Genomic DNA, 14,587 nt, shown 5'->3' on the forward strand with positions numbered 1-14,587 from the left:
CCTAGCCACCCCCAATGACAAAATCAAAAACACTACGATTCAATTGAAAGGTTGAACTTTCCCTCTTGAACCCACCCTAAAAATTCTGGGAGTCACTCTGGACAAAAAGTTATCCTTAGAAAACCACATTGACTACTTGGTCAAGAAAAGCTTCTCTGTACTATGGAAACTACGCACAATAAAAAAATACTTCGACGACACCGCTTTCCGCTTACTGGTTCAATCGTCTATCCTCAGCATTCTTGACTACTGCAACATCATTTACCTAAACGCAACGAAGAAAACCACCAAGAGATTAAAAATATTCCAAAACACCGCCGTGCGTCTCATCTTCAGCCTAAAGAAATGGGAACATGTCACCCCCTTCTACCACCAACTACACTGGCTGCCATTCGATTCAAGAGTCCTTTTTAAATTCGCATGCTTCTGCTACAAATCGGTTAATGGTTCTACACCAAGCTACATCAACCCCCACTTTAACCTCTATCACATAAACAAGAAATCCCGTAGAACTCAACTGTTCGCCTTCCCCTCGCTAAAACTCTGTCACTATAAAAGATTCATAGACAAAACCTTTGCCTATCAAGCAGCCAAGCTCAACACATGGCTGGCCCAAATGATACTCGAGGCCCCCTCCTACTTCGACTTCAGAAAATCTCTCAAAACTTACCTATTCACCAAACAAGACCCCTAGCGGCCCCACCCGCTCTCATTTCTCCTCCCCCCTTTCTTTCCTCCCCCCCCCAGCTCTCTACTCCCTTTATAGCTTCTCTCTTCCCTTTCTTCAACAACCTGCCTCCATCCTCTGTCAATTTCGGTTTTTACTTGTTACTTAATTGTTTATTTATTTGTAAATCTGCTTGAAAACGTAGATCCTATTCTAATTGATGTAAACCGATGTAAATTGATGTAATAAACTTGTTACTTAATTGTTTATTTGTTTGTAAATCTGCTTGAAAACGTAGATCCTATTCTAATTGATGTAAACCGCCTAGAACTCACCGGGTATGGCGGTATATAAAAAATAAAATTATTATTATTATTATTAAATATTCTCATAGCTTCCATTCAGACTAAGGGGAAGGCTCTCCTGCCCAGTGAAGTAATGCTTAACAGTGAACAATTTTGAAGGGAAACTGCAACTGGTACAAAATGTAAGCACTGTGTGAATTCTTTGATGGCTGTACTGAATATTCATATTTGATTTGGCCCGAACAGTGCCCCAAATACATTATTCCTATTTGGACGAATAGCGATTTAAATTCGAATAGGAATAATCTAGGGCTGTACTGTGCTAAATCCTACTGAAATAAACACTTGATCTCTGAGTGTTGCTTCTTTTATTATTTGCTATATTAAAACACTAAACCCAATATTTGTTAACATAGTAAATGAGTAGATAAAGACCTCAGTGGTCCATCTAGTTTGCCCAACCGTACACCCATTAAAATTGATGATATTAATTAAATTGTCATAAGAACATAAAAATAGCCTTACTTGGCCAGACCAATAGTCCATCTAACCCAGTATCCTGTCTTCACAGAGGCCAATCCAAGTTATAAATACCTGGCAAAAACCCAAATAGTAACAGCATTCCATGCCACCAATTCAGGGCAAGCAGTGGCTTCTCCCATGTCTGTCTCAACAGCAGTTTATGGACTTTTCCTCACAGAACATAGTAACATAATAGATGACGGCAGATAAAGACCCGAATGGTCCATCCAGTCTGCCCAACCTGATTCAATTTAAATTTTTTCTTCTTAGCTATTTCTGGGCAAGAATCCAAAGCTCTACTCGGTACTGTGCTTGGGTTCCAACTGCCGAAATCTCTGTTAAAACCTACTTAATCTCATCTAAATCCTCCCAGCCATTGAAGCCCTCTCCAGCCCATCCTCCCCCAAACGGCCATATACAGACACAGACCGTGCAAGTCTGCCCAGTACTGGCCTTAGTTCAATATTTAATATTATTTTCTGATTCTAGATCCTCTGTGTTTATCCCACACTTCTTTAAACTCAGTCACCACCTCTCGGGAGTGCATTCCAGGCATCCACCACCCTCTCCGTAAAGTAGAATTTCCTAACATTGCTCTTGAATCTACCACCCCTCAACCTCAAATTATGTCCTCTGGTTTTACCATTTTACTTTCTCTGGAAAAGATTTTGTTCTAAATCATATATTTTTTAGCCAGAAATTTTATTCATTTGTTGATTACTTCTTTAAATATTTTAATAAATTGAATTTAAACTTATCTTGTAACTCTGGCAGGGCGTATCACCAGATTTATACCAGCCGTTACTGTTTAGTAAAATCCGCCGCTGACATGTAGTTTTGTTTGCATGTATCCACAAACTGCTTCAGGGTGCAGTACTCTACATACCAAACATTCACCCGAATTTATACTTTCATACTGTTTCCAAGATATCATTACAAATCATATAATTTACACATCAGCTTACTTATTAATTCGTGTTCACCTCAGCGTCTCTCAAGTGAAGGGAACCACCTGCCCCCTCCACCTAATAAATGACATGGAGCAAACTGATTGGTCAATCAAAAAATGAATCAATAAATGAATACAATTTCTGGCTAAAAAACATATGGGGGAGAGGGTGGTGGTTTTCGGAGGTACGGGGTGGGGGTTGTGTGGTGGCGGGAAAGTGTGGGCAACTCTCCCACTGCAGAGAGGGGTTGGGGGGTATTGGTTGGTGTTGGGAGAAATTGGGCATCTCTCCCGCTGCCGAGGGGAGTTGTGTGAGGGTGTCGGTTGGCGGTAGGAGACATTGGGTATCTCTCCTGCTGCCAGGGAGGTGTGTCGGTTGGCAGCAGGAGATATTGGGTATCTCTCCCACTGCCAGGAGTGTATGTTGGTTGGCAGCAGGAGAGATTGGGCATCTCTCCCACTGTTGTGGGTATTTTTTGTTTTCATTTATTTTGCACATGTGCCCATCACTATAACCAGCGATAGGCACATGCAAATGTAGTGAGTCTTCGCTATTCTCTGCCAGCCTCATTTGCATGAGCGTTTTTTGGAGAATGACTTGCTTTTATAAAATCGCTACTATAATGACTGCGATAGCGTTTCTTTTTTTTTTTAACTCTAGTTCCCAGTCCTCACAAAGCCTTAGACTTTGGGTTACTGTACTAAATTTATTTCTCAGGGGCAAAATACAGGCAAAAATAGTTTTCCCTTCTTGATTTCCTCCCATGGCTCTCCAAATGGGGAAACCATCTGAATACAGTTTTCACATTAGCATTATATAGCTACCTGAGCTAGTGCTGTCCTTGTAGCATAAAAATACATTCTGCCATCATAAGTTGATTTAGGGCAGTTACATTTAGTTCACTAGTTTACTTTAATGAATTAGGTCACACATTTTCAGGATTCAATATAAAGTTCTGTTATCTTCCAAATTCTTCCTGGGGTCTGCATGTCATGTTGATCTTAAGACTTTCTATTCCATTTCCCACAACCTACACTCCTTGGGCACCTATGCTGCATTCATGGTTACTTACTGCTTTTTAAAATAACTTCCTTATCCCATGTCAGGGAAATATAGAAATGCCTCATGCCTTCTTTGCCTCACTTCTTTACCAGTTTTCTTTCATTTCTATCTAAATCTTTGCAGAAACTATTTTTCAAGCTTTCCGTCACCCCCTCTGCCTCTCTTGATTTTTTTCCTCTCTGATATTTATTGTATCGCTTTGTTGTATTTCCAACAGAATGTAAAGCATTTTAGATAATGGACCCTTTTAGATGAAGGAGGCTTAACAACCTATCGGGCCTCTCATTAACAATGGTACTGACATCCAGTGATCCCATCAACTAGCAAAAATGTGTCAATTTCACTTTTAAAGCAGCATATTGACCTTATAGTAACCTCATCTTTATCTAAATGCCAAATACCTTTTGTGTGAAGAAGTTTCTTCTTAAGGTCCTATCTATTTTGTTAGTTATTTATTTTCTTTGGTTTTCAGAAGCTTCATGACTAATTTTTTGATAGCTTAAGAAAGGATAGCAGAAGTTCATCTTGCTTAATCTTGAGAACTTGCTGGAGGAGAGGAAAGGGAGACCAAGATGGTGTCTGTGCAGTCACTGCCCTCAGCAATAACTTCTTTTTTCTTAGTTCCTAATAATTTTTTTCACCTCCAGTTCACAGCAGATGGTTAGTACTGTATACAGCATGGCACAACTATTCCACTAAGGGCAGCATCCCTCCATAGCCCTGGAGCATCTCTGAGCCCCAGAATATAAACCTCCCTACTGCTTTTTATTTACCCATGTTTCAGTGCTGTCTCTAAAACTTTCCCAGATCCAGGAAGCAGAGACACTGGTGTGTAGTCATTGGAGGAAGCACAGTAAATTGAGTGAAATATGAAATACATGTGTAAACAGCATTTTTTTTTTCTAAAATTGCTATTTACATCTCTATGTTATCTACAAATTTAAAAATTGCTATTTAATCATGAAAATGCTGTAAAAATAGATGTTTTAGGGGTAAGTGATCAATGTGGGCTACCTTTAAGACTGGTTATTTTATCGCAATTTGTGCTATTTTAGCACAGATCCCATTGTATGCAATGAGATCTAGTTACTTATAACCTGGGTTAATATTTCAATAATCCGTCAATAGTAGTCATGAATAAGGCAGTCCCTAATCAAATGAGCTCACAATCTAATCAATCAAGACAGACAAACAGGATGCCAGGGTAGGGGTTACAGTTAGTGAGGAATGGTTAAACTGACTAGGGCAGTGGGGAGTAGGGTTATGAACTTTGGCAGTTTCAAAAAGGTGGGTTTTCACACTATTTTTGAACAAAGGAAGGGAAGAGGTGTGACGCTTGGTCTCAAGTAGTCTAGTCCAAGCATACAGAGCAGTGAGATTAAAGGAATGAAGTCTGGAATTGGCAGTGGAGGAGAAGGGTACAAATAAAAGCAACTTATCTGAGGAAGCAAGTTCTCGGGGAGGGGTATAAAGAGAGACAAGAGAGGAGAGCTACTGAAGGACTGCAAAATGATTGCATTTATAGGTTAGTAATAGAAGTTTGAAATGTATGCGAAGGCGGATAGGGAACCAGTGAAATGATTTGAGGAGAGGAGTAATGCTATTGAAATAAATAATAGTAGCAGTAAACAGTGTGATAAGGTGGTGGCTGTAGCCAGAAGGATGCTAGACTGAATAGAAAGAGGAATAACCAGCAGAAGAAGGGAGGTGTTGATGCCCCTGTGTAGGTCATTCGTGAGGCTGCACTTGGAGTATTGTGTTCAGTTTTGGAGGCCGTATCTGGTGAAGGATATAAAAAGACTTGAAGCAATCCAGAGGAAGATGACGAAAATGGTAAGGGGTTTGAACCAAAAAAAGTATGAGAATAGACTCGAAGACCTAAATATGTATACTTTGGAGGAGAGGAGGGACAGGGGAGGTATGATACAGACGTTTAATTTGAAAGGTATTAATTATAGAACCAACCAAATATTTTCCAGAGAAGAGAAAATGGTAAAACTAGAGGGCATAATTTGAGGTTGCGGGGAGGAAAATTCAGGAGCAATGTTAGGAAATTCTTTTTGACAGAGAAGGTGGTAGATACCTGGAATGCCCTCCCGAGGGAAGTGGTGGAGAGGAAAACAGTGATGGAATTCAAAAAAGCATTGGATGAACACTCAAATTGAAACTAAGATGCCAGATTTTGGAGATCTTGGTGATGCCAGCCCCTGTGTCTTGGCACTAACTGCAGGTGCTGGGGCTGATGATGGCAACCATAGAGGTTGTTCCATGGGCAAAAGTTAATCTATGTCCTCTCCATGATGCACTAATGAACTGCTAGTCTTCACAGGGGATTCTCTGTAGAAGCCGCTGACCGGGATTGTGGAAACACATCAAAGTTTGCATTTGTGGTTTCGGCCGGAATTGCTGGAAAAAGGCTTGTCCCGCCACCTATCCTCTTGGGTGAATGTGACAACAGAAGTCAGCCTGTACAGCTGGGGTGGAACATTATGAGGGTCACCCAGTTTAGGGCCGATGTCGCCCTTGTAGAGGAAGTGGTCTATCAACTGCTTGGAGCTTCAAGCCATTCATCTGGCCCTACAGACGTTGGAGAAAACCCTGGAAGGCAAAGTGGTCATGGTTTTATTGGACAATGCCACAGTGGTGGTCTATGCCAACAGGCAGGGAGGTACTAAAAGTGCTCCATTGAAACTGGAGGCCCAGTTATTATTTCGTTAGGCAGAAGTCCACCTGCAAGCTCTATCACGTGTGTCTAGAGTAGACAATATACAGGCAATCTCAGCCAGCAGACCCAAGATCCTGAGGAGTGGTTCCTTTCAACATTATTGTATGTCGATGGGGGCATAAATGCCCCACTGTTTGCCGACATTTTATATGGCCAGTCTACTAATAATGCTGACCCCTCCTACATCCCAATGGGTTGTTTAGTGCATTTTTCATTTGGACATAAGATGATAGGCTCCTGAGTAATCTAAGGAAATACTTTTTTACAGAAAGAGTGGTAGATGCATGAAACAGTCTCCCAGAAGAAGTGGTGGAGACAGAGACTGTGTCTGAATTCAAAAGGGCCTGGGATAGGCATATGGGATCTCTTGGAGAGAGAAAGAGATAATGGTTACTGTGGATGGGCAGACTAGATGGGTCATTTGGCCTTTATCTGCCATCATGTTTCTATGCCTGGACGGTCATTCCAAAACCCAGCAGTTCTCTGGGTTTTGGAAAGCTTTTGCCGTGTGTGGCGGGCAGGCCCCTGGACATGGCCCAGAAGTCAGGAATAATGAGACGAGGCTTTCATGGGGTGGGGCTTGGGGCAGAATGGAGCAGGGCCAAAGATGGAATGGGTGGGGCTTGGGGCAGAATGAGGCATGTTGACGGTGGAATGGGGCGTGGCAGGGGCAGAATGGGGTAGGGCCAGGCATGGTAGATTTGCCTACCTAGTGATGGCCTTTTACTTCCCTTTTGGTGGTACCTATCTGAATCAAAAGTGTATCATTGCTTACATTATAATTTCTGGTACTATCATGTACACCAGAAAACACTTAGGCCTGGATTCTAACTGGTGCCATTGCCGGCAGCCGCCTTACAAGCGGCCGCCAATCACAGCACCATTTAGAGAATCTGGACCTTAATGAATTTCCACCTTCCTCATCCATATTCTCCTTTAAACCCTCTCCTGCCACTTCCCTCCACCACAGTCACCATAAATTAATATCAGGATAAGAAACTCCAAATGTTCTTGGTGGGCAGTATTTTAGTAGGCAGAGAAAATGAGTAGAATATGGGCCTGGTGATCATTAGCAGCTATGATTTTCTAAGTTTCTTTCCCTCTCCTTCTTCATTCCTGTGCATTTAATACACTGAAGTTTCAATCTTGGGAGAGAATTTTCAAGGCTGAAGGATGGGGGAGGGACATTGGAAAAGATTTCCATTTAGTTCTGAAATGCAAAAAAATTTACACAGCAACAGGAAATTGCAGGCAGAACTAAAGCAATGTGCTTCCTCTCTACATCAGATACGCTGTGACATCATATCCTGAGAGTTAGTCACCAGGGGACAAACCTATACACACACATACACTAGTTTTTCTATACTTATCTCTATATACACTCTGCTCTCTACTTGGAGATAGAATGTGAGGAGAAACTAATAAAAAAGTTAGAGACCTTTACAGAGAGCACTGTGATCTGTAACATATTAACAGTTGCAAGAGTGAAATAAATGACATATGTTCCAGAACAGTTTGAATGGTAAAATTGTGGTAACTATGATTGAATGTAAAAGATCACTCATACATTTCGGGCACAGAAAATAAGGTGGGTAGTACATGATGAGGATGTTATGTTGATATCACATGGGAGAAGGATCTGGGGCTAAGTATGTCTGATGACCTCAAGGTATGCCAACTGAAAAATGAAGAGGATAATTTATCTGTTCAAATATTAGCAAGGGACTCCTAAAGGCTTTATACCTTTAAGTACTGAGGACATACTGGTATGTTTTGAAATTCTATAAGACCCTCTAGAGTTGGAGTTTGTTTTCTGAAATGAAGAAAGAGAGAGAGCTGCAGTAAATGCAAATAAATTACTGCTCCCAAGCCATTATGGGGCCCTTTTATTAAGGTGTGCTAACCGATTTAGCGCATGCTAAAGATTAGGATGCGCTAAATGCTAAGGCATCCATTATATCCTATGGGCATCTTAGCATTTAGTGTGCACTAAATCAGTTAGCGCACCTTAATAAAAGGACTACTATATGAGTTGCAAGCTTGATAATCTTAGGTTTTCAGGGCTTACAAAGTTACTAGGAGGAATATGAAGATGACTGATAAATCTTTGCTATTAGATTATGGTAGTGTCAACACAAGCATCAGTTAAACTGTTTAGAGGAAAACATTCAGCATGATTTTATCAGACGGGAGGGTTCAGTGACAAAATTCTTTTCTATAGCCTTCAGTCTTCAACCTGGGTGAGCAGATTTTTTATGAGCTGTTTGATTTGTTTTTGATATAAGTGACTGGTTCTGGTTTGAGAGTTGTCTTTCCTATCAATTTGAATGCAATTCCATTTTCTTAGCTTTATTTTATGATTTTATTGATATTATACACCTGTTTGACCTGTCTTTTCAGAAAGGCAGTTTAATAAACATAAGCATTTCTAGCCAATGCATATTAACGTAGTTCCATTCACACATTGTTGCTTCTCCAACAGGTCTTACCATGTTTGAAGTATTGTATCCAGTTCTGGAAACCATGGTCCTAATCTTGATTTAGGTGTTTAAATCCTAGCTCAAAAATGTCTTATCTATATATATAAAATCGGAGGTATGTGTGTATGTATGTGTGTATGTGCCGCGATCACGCAAAAACGGCTTGACCGATTTGAACGAAACTTGGTATGCAGATCCCTCACTACCTGGGGTGATATGCTCTGGGGGTCTCGCGGCCCACCTGCACACGTGGGCGGAGCTACAAACAGAAAATCAGATTTCACCCATTCATGTCAATGGAAAAAATGTAAAAAGCTGCCATTCTCACAGTAATTCAAAAACGGCTTGACCGATTTGAACGAAACTTGGTATGCAGATCCCTCACTACCTGGGGTGATATGCTCTGGGGGTCTCGCGGCCCACCTGCACACGTGGGCGGAGCTACAAACAGAAAATCACATTTCACCCATTCATGTCAATGGAAAAAATGTAAAAAGATGCCATTCTCACATTAATTCAAAAACGGCTTGACCGATTTGAACGAAACTTGGTATGCAGATCCCTCACTACCTGGGGTGATATGTTCTGGGGGTCTCGCGGCCCACCTGCACACATGGGCGGAGCTACAAACAGAAAATTGTATTTCACCCATTCATGTCAATGGAAAAAATGTAAAACACTGTGGGACCGATTTGAACGAATCTTGGTATGCAGATCCCTCACTACCGGGGGTGATATGTTCTGGGGGTCTCGCGGCCCACCTGCACACGTGGGCAGAGCTACAAATAGAAAATCAGATTTCACCCATTCAAGTCAATGGAAAAAATGTAAAAAGCTGTGGGACCGATTTGAACGAAACTTGGTATGCAGATCCCTCACTACCGGGGGTGATATGTTCTGGGGGTCTCGCGACCCACCTGCACACATGGGCGGAGCTACAAACAGAAAATCAGATTTCACCCATTCAAGTCAATGGAAAAAAATGTAAAAAGCTGTGGGACCGCTTTGAACGTAAATTGGTATGCAGATCCCTCACTACCTGGGGTGATATGTTCTGGGGGTCTCGCGGCCCACCTGCACACATGGGCGGAGCTACAAACAGAAAATCAGATTTCACCCATTCAAGTCAATGGAAAAAATGTAAGAAGCTGTGGGACCGATTTGAACGAAACTTGGTATGCATATCCCTCACTACCTGGGGTGATATGTTCTGGGGGTCTCGCGGCCCACCTGCACACGTGGGAAGGGTGGGTTCACCCAAGAATGTATATGTTCTTGCTCCTGGAGGTGAAACTAAAAATGTTGTTTATAATCAAGTTTTGTGTTAGTTGTATTGTATTCATTTTGTCAAATATTTCACATTATAATTTGATTATTGTACTTTTTATAAAGCTGTAAAAAAATATTTTCATTCACCACTATAAAGTATCTTTATTTGAATCCATTTACAGTGTTATTGCTACAATTAAATACCCGTGCAACGCTGGGGCATCAGCTAGTCTATGATAAACATGCACATGGCAAAGAAATGTGTTGTGAGCAGGAATAAAGAAGGATGAACACATAAATATGTATTCCCCATTTCAAACCCCAAGATCAATGTCGGCATTTAGACCTGCTTCTGGGATTAGGACATATCAAAGTGTTGTGGACAGCTGCAACAACTAGTGCACAGGACTGGTACCATGCACTAGGTGTCATGACAGCTGATAGTACAGCTGTACTTACTACTACCATTAGAGGTTAACTCCTAATTCTGTTACATCCCTTCCGGATTCCATATGTTAGGTGTTCAATCCCATCCCGCAATCTGGGCATTGCAAAAATCCACAAATTTTTCTGAACACATGCTCCACCCCTTTAGCCTGAGAGTTAGCAAACATGTCCAGTTACAATTTCTGCAAATAATCCATGCAAAAGTATTTGCATTTGCTCTGCTTCTTTTTCATATTGTTTTTGCTTAAAGTTCGTTTTCTCGTTGGCCTCAGTGCCTTGAGACCCCTTCCAAGTGGTCCCCTGTCGGAGGAAAGGATGCAGTCCCATGGTGCTGGACTGTGCTTCACAGAGAAACACTGGTGGATCTGTGGGTCCAGTCTACTATGTGCCATCATTTCTAAACTCGGGGTCCCTTCCCCTGGGAGTCTGCTTGCCGATGACCTTGTTACAGTTTGGTACCACTAGGCGAGATTCTATAAATGACACTTCTTGTACAATCCCACTTTATTCCAGGACTAGTGGGTTATTTTCATCTGAGTTCTTTCCTATTGAACTAGTTAATAAACTTTCAAACAATTTTAACCTATGGAAATTAGCTAAATTTCTTCCAAACAATATATATTGGTTTTGAAGAATGAAGAGGTTCTTGCACTACTGGATTTTCAGTTGAATGAGAATTGCTGTTACAATTTGGCACTAGGATTCTTTGTTCACAACTGCTGGGAGATTTTTAATATCCCCTTCCAAGCTCCCAAGTCACCTAGTGTAGCTCAGTCACTGTAGTTGGAGACCATGCATAGGTTACAGTTTAGTTTTCCTGTCATGTAGGAAAATCCTTCAGATCTAAGATTGGATATACAGGATTTGTCACTAGCTAGTGCTTAACACTAAGTTTATGATGAAATGGTTTGAATAGGAGGAGAGAGAAAGGAGGGAACACTGTCTTTTCCTGTATGAAAAGGAACAAGCCTTTTCCTGTATAAGGAGGGGACTGACTTTTCCTGCCTGGAGAAGGGACAGACTTTTCCTGGAGCAGAGTGGAAAGGGACAGGATATAGACATAGCACTCGCCTGAATGGAAACAGCATTCAAGAGACACAGTCTAAAATTCAAGTCTAAACACAAATCCTGCACTGAACTGGACTCTTGGGTGTACAGGGTAAGGAACTGGTATTACTGTGTTTTTGTACAGCTTTGGGTGCAGAGGATTAAGTGATAGGGACATACAGTAAAGAGCTAGGAGTACAGTGTGTCAGGAGGGCTCTTCTATGCAAGAAGTAAGCAACTGGGACTGTATTTTAGTTTGGATGCACAGGATGAGGGTTTTGGATAACTGTATTTTTGCATGGTTTTGGGTTCAGGAAGTATTACTGTGACTTTGTATGATTTTGCCATCATACTTTGCAGCACAAGGAGGAGGCAGATATTTGTGACATGGGTATGATTACATTTGAGCCTTGAGGAGCATATGTGATTATTATATCCATGAGTTGAGTGGATATGGTATAAATAAACTTTCATGTCTTCCATAGAAGTATCTATAATCTGCTAAGCGGATTCATTTTGGGTTCAGGTCGTAACAGTGTGATAGCTGTATATGTTGCTCGGAGGGGATAGGGGCATGGCAAAGGAAAGGGAGGAGAAAAAAACATAATAGCCATTTACTGTAGCAGAAACCCACTGACAATCTATAGTTTATTGGAAGCTTCTATCCGTTACTAATGACTGGGGAGTCAATTCTGAGCAGTTTGCATGAGCTCCACTAATGGTGTTATAATATATGAACTTCAGTAACGGTATTAACAAAGGGAATTTGGCTAAACTGTTTAGTTTTGTTTGACTATAGCTCATGCTTTTTTAGTAGTAACTGTCAGATCTGCTGTTTCCCCCCCCTCCCCGAGACGCTGGAGGATTAAGTAACTTGTCCAACATCTCAAAGAACAACACTGGGATTTGAACCCTGGCTTTCCTCATTCTCGGCAACTGCTCTAGCCATTATAAAGCACCTCCTATGTTTTGCAGTGTTATGCAGGAGACCTGGATTGGCTTTAACTTTACTGGGGCTTGGGGTATAAGTTTCAAGTTTGATAGACCGCCTATCATAAAGTCTAAGGCAGTTTAAAAAATATAGTTAAAAATATATTTTAAAAAAGGGGTTAAAACGGAGACAAGCACAAACCACAAAAAACAGTAACGTGATACAAAATGGGTAGAGGGAATAAGTCCTTAAAAGCTAGTACTGTATTTGCCCTAGTGTTGTGTGTGTTTTTTTTTTCAATGTATTTTAGTCAGTAGATGGTTTTAACATTTTTGTACACCACCTAGATTCTAGAGGTTTGATTTGGCGGTATAAGAAATTTTAAATAAACTTAAAACTTGAAGTATACATTGTTGCCTTAAATAAAAAAGGGGGATGAAGAAAAGGGAAGAATATTTTTTTCCTGATTTCTATCAATGAAGAGGTCCTCTTATATATTGAATGCGTCTTTTGAACAGAAATGTTTTAAGATATGATTTAAATTTGGATACACAATCTTCTTGTCTAAGATGGTTTGGAAGGGCATTTCATAAGGTTGGTACCACAACCGAAAAAATAGTTTTACGCATGGTGTCAAACAATATGGCGGATTGATGGGAATGAGAGAAGATTTTGTTGAGAGGAGCGAAGTGATCTGAAAGTGGTATAACGAGTTAATAATCTGTCAATAAATGCCGGGGAATGTTATGATTTTGTTTTAAAGGAAAGAAATAAGATTTTAAATGTTATGTGATGGGATATGGGAAACCAATGAGCATCTTTAAATAGAGGAGTGACATAATCAAATTTTTTTGCCTTACAGATAATTTTTACAGCTGTATTTTGTATGATCTGAAGTCCTCTAATTTCTTTCTGGGCTATACCCTGACAGAGGGAGTTACAATAATCAAGATGATAAATAATTTACGAATGAAGCAGAATGTTAAGAGATTTTGGTTCCAAGAGATATTGAGTGATATTGAGCTGATATAGCACAAAAAGTACACACAGCTCCTGCAGAGGTCAGAGTATATGCACATGTGCTGATATCCAGAAAGAGACATAGAAACATAGAAAGATGAAACATAGAAAGATGACAGCACGGACCTCAGATTTTTAAGGTCGTGCGGGTTTAGATCCACGAGGTCCGTGTTTTACCCCTTCCCGTTTTTAGCATAGAGAGCCGCACTGAATGGCTTGCACTGCTCCCGAAGCTCATAGGAACTCTATGAGCGTCAGAAGCAGTGCGAGCCATTCAGTGTGGCTCACCGCACTACAAACTGCTAGTGCAGTTTGATAGAAGAGGCCCATAATCTGTGACCCCTTACAAAAGGCTGTTACAAATGTTGGTGGGCTAGATGAGAGTTGTACAATAGGGAAAAACCTTGGGCATAGCACATCCTAGTCTAGTATAGGCTGGCTCTTACTGTGTTGGAAACCTAAAGAAACTGTTGGACCAATGACCCCTGAATTTACGGAGTTTGCTTCCCTCTTCTGTTCTATGGGAATAACTCTTTTGGAAATTAGGTTAAAATATGTTGTAAAGTCACACAAAACAATACTAGAAGAATCATTTAGAGAAAATAATTGTGAAAGATTGAAAGAACAAATATTAGAAGATATTATTATCCATAAAATTTACAGAATATCAAGGGAACCATGTTCAAAAAGACAAACATCCAAAACATGGCATAAAGGGGCAGATGAACGTTTTTCTTGCCAAGCACTTCCAATTTGCTATTTTTAAAACCTATTTTCTAGATGTATTTCTATGCTGTTCATCTGCAGTTCATCTAAATCTCAAGGGTGGGTATTAGAGGCACATGGGAGGAGCTAGGCTTATGACTTGGATGCTTTTCTGGAGAGAAAAGCCTATAAAGGCCTCTAAAACGAGAGGAGCAATCCAAAGAAAGGAGTCGTGAGGAAAAGATGTCAAACAGCTGGGGATGATCCAAAGCAAACTTTATTGACCAAGTCGTAGGTTGTGTAGACTCAATACTGGCAGTGTTTCGGCAATGCTGCCTTTATCAGCAGTCTCCAATTGAAGAGATGCAAGTATGCTTAATAGGATAAATCAAGCATCTCAAATAAATGCTAGAGAGGTTAATAGGATGAATTAAGTGTTAGACATTTGTGTTTTGAG

At 40.7% G+C, this 14,587-nt stretch overlaps 1 protein-coding gene across 3 annotated transcripts in view; it reads left to right on the top strand.

The window, feature by feature from the left end:
* Nucleotides 1-14,587, top strand: part of SHANK3 (SH3 and multiple ankyrin repeat domains 3) — a 924,054-nt gene that overhangs the window by 81,028 nt on the left and 828,439 nt on the right. For 2 of the 3 annotated variants that reach the window (XM_033958999.1, XM_033958998.1), the window contains exon 1: nt 11,463-11,586. The exons of the other annotated variant lie outside the window; for it this stretch is intronic. The gene's annotated coding sequence lies outside the window, so the exon portion shown is untranslated. Of the gene's footprint in view, nt 1-11,462; nt 11,587-14,587 lie in introns of those variants that run through there. 3 annotated transcript variants of the gene reach the window in all.

Source organism: Geotrypetes seraphini, chromosome 9 (genome assembly GCF_902459505.1).
Source record: "Geotrypetes seraphini chromosome 9, aGeoSer1.1, whole genome shotgun sequence".
NCBI classification, from domain to species: domain Eukaryota; kingdom Metazoa; phylum Chordata; class Amphibia; order Gymnophiona; family Dermophiidae; genus Geotrypetes; species Geotrypetes seraphini.